Here is a 6,000-nt window from a genome sequence, read left to right as displayed (position 1 = left end):
TTGGATATTGGATATGGATATTTGTATAATCCTTTTGAATAATTCATTTGTTTTCATTATGATTTTCGTTTTTTAGTTCCTTCATTAGAGGAAGATCCCTCTAGTTTAGCCTCTATTCATATTGAAAGAAAAAGAAATCTCTCCATCAACTGTAAGCAAGCTGCTTCACTCGAGTGATATAAATATAAAAAAAATTATCAAGACAAGACATCCAACAATTTTTTTTGTCGATGTCAGCAAACTTTCATCTTTGGCGAAAAAGAATGTTTATTCCTTAATGAAGAGGTTGAAACCAATTTTAGTTTGAGGTGATTGTGATCAAGATTGAATGTTACAAAAATCCTGGCAACATTCAAGAATAAATATGAAAAAACTAGAAATGATATCAGGGCATAAAATTTCTCTTGCTCTGTCAATGAACTTGCTGAGTTTTGAATATAATAAGAAAACCTCAGCAACTGAAAGTGCTTTACAAAACTGATATCAAACCTTTTCCGGAATATTGTCAACAAATTGGATCCAGTTGTGTATCATTTATTTATTTTCCTTTTTAATATAACTACCACATTATTATTTCATCGAAATTGTTTTTAAATTTAACAATTGGTATTTTCACTATACGGTCCTGTCTGTTACGTACCAACACGAAAGCTTGAAAATACTACCTTTCTAGGAGACGCTGATCATCGATGACGTAACAAATAGCGATCAGTGCCAAAAACCGCGTTTATATCTACCCACCTAATTAGCAGGAAGGAAATCTAACGCTCGGAACAACTCGGTTGAAAATAAAGTCAAACCTCCTAAGTGGGACGAATCAGTGTTCAAATTGTTGCCCACACACAAAAGTGGCTAAGAGTGGAGGGATTTCAGTAATTTACGGGGTGAGTGAACAGATTCAGTAATCCTTGCGTACACTAGATACTGTTTACATTCGTTTTATTTGAAATGACAGAACGTTTTTATTGAGTATTGTTTCAATATGATCCAATAACTTGTTATAGTAAGTGATCGGATTTGGATTTTTTGTTTGAGTTGACTTTTTGAATAACTCCCAACTTCTTTTTACGTGAGCACAATTTGAAAATTTTCAGTATCCATTCAGTATCAGAATGTTCAAATTGTTGACGTTCTGTCTAGTACCAAAAATTAGGATCTCATTATATTCTTTAGTGATTTCCATTGATGAAGTTTTACCCTCAGATGGATCAAAAAATCATGGACAAATATTTCTGTATGATGAGGATTCTTCTGAGGGGTTTAGCAGTAGGAAGTATTCTATGGGGAAATTAGTTTATTGTGGAATGTTTTTGGATTGACAATTATTTATTAATGAATCCAACTCGAAAAGCAGGAAAAAATGGAAAATATCACTAAAAACTTTTCAGAAGAATGTATATTACACAAAAGTTTCTGCCTACACCATATATTCGTCATGTAATTCGAATAAATATAATTCACAGGATCAAATATGAAAGATTATTATGGACTGACCTGTTACTTTATGAAAATCAATCACACTATCCATGATAAAAATTGAACAATTTCCACAAACATTTCCCATTTCTTATGTTTGTGAAAATTGTTTGATCCATGGATATGAAAAAGTATCAATATAATATTTCAATCTCTAGGTGGATCGCCGAGGATTTCGAATCAAGACAATAGTCTCCATCTCCTCATCAGCTCCTTTCGGATATCTTTTAGAAACGAATATGTCAAATCCATACAGAAACTTTTGTCTATAAAACACTAAAAGAATTGAATCTGATACATGACAATGATACCGAATATTTACATGATGGAACTGGCCGATACTTGACGAAAATCCATAACGTATTCAAAAAACACTTTGACACGCCCGAGGAAGCCATTGTATGGCGAAACAAGTGTTGCGTTTTGTAAAATTGTTTAGTGAAAATCTCATAATGCAGTGTTTTATGAATACCGAATATTTAAGTCCAAGAAAGTTTTCGCTACAGAAATAGACTAAACCTGAAACATGATAACGCTGTTTTCATTGAAACCGATGAATAAATGCTGGTAGAGAACAATTTTGTGAAAAAGAATTGGTAAATAATAACTGCAGGTCACACTTCAACAATTTGTATTTAATAACTTAAGGAACAGTTTGTGTTTTTCAACTCGAAAAATCATCATATTGAAAAACTCATAAATTGAAATATAATTTTTTGTCTCAAACTCTGAAGAAGGGCTACGAAATGTAACGTTTCATGAATCGATATATCCACTTATTTCGAACAATTTGAAGTGTTACTGTTAACAATCTCATGGCGTATCTGGATATTTTATTGACTAATCTTGCAACGTGTTTATTTCTGATATTCACCAACACTCATTCTTCAGTCGAATATTTTATTTCCATTCGTGTACAGAAGACACAACATATAAAAAAATGTATCTAAGAAATCACTGTGGGAGCAAAGACTGCTTTTCAATCTGATTTGATCGACATAAACCACCTTTCAGGCCTAAAATAAAAACTCAGCCCACCATTTATTGTGATACTGTGAGAGACCTGCTATATCAAATCTAACTACAGAGTTAACCATGACGACGCCATGACGTAGAAATCGCGAGGGCGTCCAACGTGGGCTCAAGAAATCCTCTAACCAACACGTATGTCCGTCCAATTTCATTCATGTTTAGTTCGTGCGAGAATACTGTAACAAACGTGGTTGGCATTTTTTTAGTTCATCTCCGACAATAACGTAGCGTCAGTTCACAAGTGAAAGTGGTGTGATAAGTGCCTCTCGCAGAATCTTCAGAGGATTTTCCGGTAACTTTGTGACCTTTGGCGACCGTGAGCGGGAAAATGTGATGTGCACAGGAGAACATAACCACGAAGTAATTGAGTTTTGTTTCACCTTTTCCTCAAAGTCGGTTTCTTTGTGAAGTTATAGTGCCTCTGCCTAGATATTAGCGAAAATAGTTACTTTCGCTCGGGAGAAAAGTTTTGAGAAACCAAACTAGATGTCCATTTTCAAATTATAGATTTGAAAACTTGTCAATGGTAAATGAATGTATCTACTTGGATGTATTTCGATGTTTCTTCGTATTCGTGATGATCGTGATGTCACTAGGATATATCACATGGCAATGAATCAAGTCAATATAAATAGTGGGATACATTAATGAATGAATATATGAATGAAAAACCGCTCTCTGAATTCTATTCTGCAGTTAGCATGGCAATCAGCAATCATGAATTGAATCACAGCATGAACAATATGAATCGCTCCATTAAGTTGACTTTTCTCATTCCTAACTAATCTATTCACGGGTTTATTTATATTGAAATTGATGTTGAAAATGTATATTCTCATTCGAGTTTCAATTCAAAAACTGTAGGTAAATTGTTATATTTGAACAATTCACATCCACCCTACGATGAAATGTTCAAAACGTTTTTTTTACAATTTTCGTTTTTGATCAATGAAACGGTATCCCCCCCAACGCCGTTAGTCTTCACCTCAAAATTAACGTTCAACGCCATTTCCAAGTTCGACCAATGCCCTCATTGTAACGTGTGATCATGTTTTCTAAGATGACATATTACTTGATATCATCATCGATATAACCAATGGTTGATGGGGAAATATTTTTTGGTCAATATCAGAGGTTTCGAGTTGCTTAGCTTTACTTTTTTCTCATCATTTTTTGTACCAATATTTTTCCATTTGTATTTCTGATTCAATTTATTTATTCATTATCAACATTTACCCTATTGCGTCAAAACAATTTTTCGGGTTTGTTGGCTTTGGATCGCAGATTTTCAAGCATGATGTTTCGACCACGACTGCGGTTGACATTATCGAAGGAGATGAAGTAACGGACGCAGTATTTTTGTTGTCATCTCAACATGTGTTACAATTTTTTTATTTTACGCATCATTTGCAATTTTCATTAATTAATTTCCTTCCCAACTCACAATACTTGATCTGAATGTCATTACAAATCAACGTTGTTTTTCGTTACAAGGATTCTAGGTATTAACACATTATTGATTACATTCAATCGGAGCTTTTTTTTGGACCTGAATAGATCACAATTAAATATATGGACCTATTTGTAAAACACCTAAACACACAACTTAGTCCTCAGTACTTTTTCTCGTAATCATAATATCGTATGAATATATTTTCAGCCGATAATCTCACGAGAACAGTTCATATAATAAAGTTCGAATCCCAGTATAGCCGTACAGAAAAAATTCATTGGAATTTAAGTTTTTGATGAAAAGATGTCTTCCAAAGCATCCTAAGGTCATATTTTCTAGAGTTCAGATGATCTGGGTTGACATATAATACCATATAAATATTACTGGAGTTTTTTTCCAACACCAAACCGTTATTGTAACACCTCGACATCTTGAAGAGGAAGATCAAACTGATCATACTTACATAGCTATCCTTATTCATACCACAGTTACCTGTTCTAGTTACTTCCATCTTGAGTGTCTTAAAATAATTTCACAATTTGTCTTATCTACTTGTCTTGAATTAATTTTAAAAAGTGTCCTCATGTAATAGTCAGGTAAATCTAATAATTGAAATATTCCAAGATATATAAAATTAATTTCACATATTGCCTTATCTACTAGTCTTAAATTAATTTTAATTATTTAATAGTAAGGTGAATCTAATAATTGAAATGTCATAAGCTATATAAAATTAGTTCACAAATTGCCTTATCCACTAGTCTCAAATTAATTTTACAATGTGTCCTTATGTTATAGTTAGGTAAATCTAATAATTAAACTATTATAGTAGACAAGGCAATTAGTGGAATTAATTTTATATAGCTTATAATATTTCGATTATTAGATTCACCTTACTATTATATAAGGACACAATGTAAAATTTATTTAAGACTAGTAGATAAGGCGATAAGTGAAATTAATGTTATACAACTTATAATAATTCAATTATTTGATTCACTTGACTGTTACATAAGGACACATTGTAAAATTAATTCAAAACAAGTAGATAACGCGAAGTATAAAATCAATAATTTAAGACTCTCAAGACGCAGATACCTATAACAGGTAACTATGGTATAAATAAGGATAGCTTTGTAAGTATGATTAGTTTGATCTTCCTTTAAAGATGATCACTTGGTGATCGAAACACATGGCGAGGTGTTGAAATAACGGTTTGGTGTTGGAAAAAAAAATCAAGTAATATTCATTACTACACCAAACGTTTCAAACAATGCATCACAAGTGTATAATATTCTATTGTCGAAAACATTTATTATTTGAAAAGCGTTCTAGACGCAATTTGAAAAAGCTTCATTACCACCATATACATTTCATAAACGAATACGCTCTCTTCTAAAACCTTAATTATAACGCACAATTTCACCACTTTCTTCTTTTCTATTCAAATGGACCTGGACCTTTTATGATTTCTGGTGCAGCGTTCTTCTTATAACCACTCATCATATTTTCTTCATTTCACCTAATTTTCTTGTAATATTTCATTACAACTTGCACTGAAAAGAATTGCATTTGAATGAGTTATGGATACCTTTAGAGGAATATATCAGTTTGAATTAAAAGGGGTATATTTTCAGGATAAATAAAATTTTTTGAAAGGAAAGATTTTAGCTTGTTACTTCTCCATTATAAGAAGTTTGGGAATTTTCCAAAGAAAGGAAGGAAACAATGAATTTCAAAAAATTAACTATGTAAAAAGATGTGTAGATCATGCAAAGAAATAATTTTCAGGCACAAACTGGAAGAAAAAGCCTCTCAGAACAGTTACATTGACATAAACATTGAATTACACGAAAGAACAACTACTTTTATGTGAACAGTGTATTCCAAACATCAAGGAATTGAATAAGGTATCATTAACAAAATTGCAATATAATATAGTACGAGAATACAGTAATATTTCTCAAACAACCACCGTCATCTCTAAGTCAGGCCAGGTAATTCTGGAACCACCCTGGTAAATGAAAGAGATAAAATTC

General features: G+C 32.2%; 1 protein-coding gene across 3 annotated transcripts in view; it reads left to right on the top strand.

Annotated features, from left to right (window-relative positions):
- Positions 1 to 756: 756 nt before the first annotated feature.
- The window catches only part of sr (zinc finger domain-containg protein striped), a 63,552-nt gene continuing 58,308 nt past the window's right edge, over positions 757 to 6,000 (top strand). The window contains exon 1 of one of the 3 annotated variants that reach the window (XM_074186193.1): positions 757 to 884. The gene's annotated coding sequence lies outside the window, so the exon portion shown is untranslated. The other 2 variants (XM_074186189.1, XM_074186197.1) reach the window with 2 other exon arrangements.

This window comes from Leptinotarsa decemlineata, unplaced genomic scaffold, assembly GCF_025532065.1.
Source record: "Leptinotarsa decemlineata unplaced genomic scaffold, Ldec_3_MD MMD2_P_RNA_scaffold_2, whole genome shotgun sequence".
Lineage (NCBI taxonomy): Eukaryota > Metazoa > Arthropoda > Insecta > Coleoptera > Chrysomelidae > Leptinotarsa > Leptinotarsa decemlineata.
Note: the sequence above shows the minus strand (reverse complement) of the source record. Positions and strands in the feature narration are given on the sequence as shown.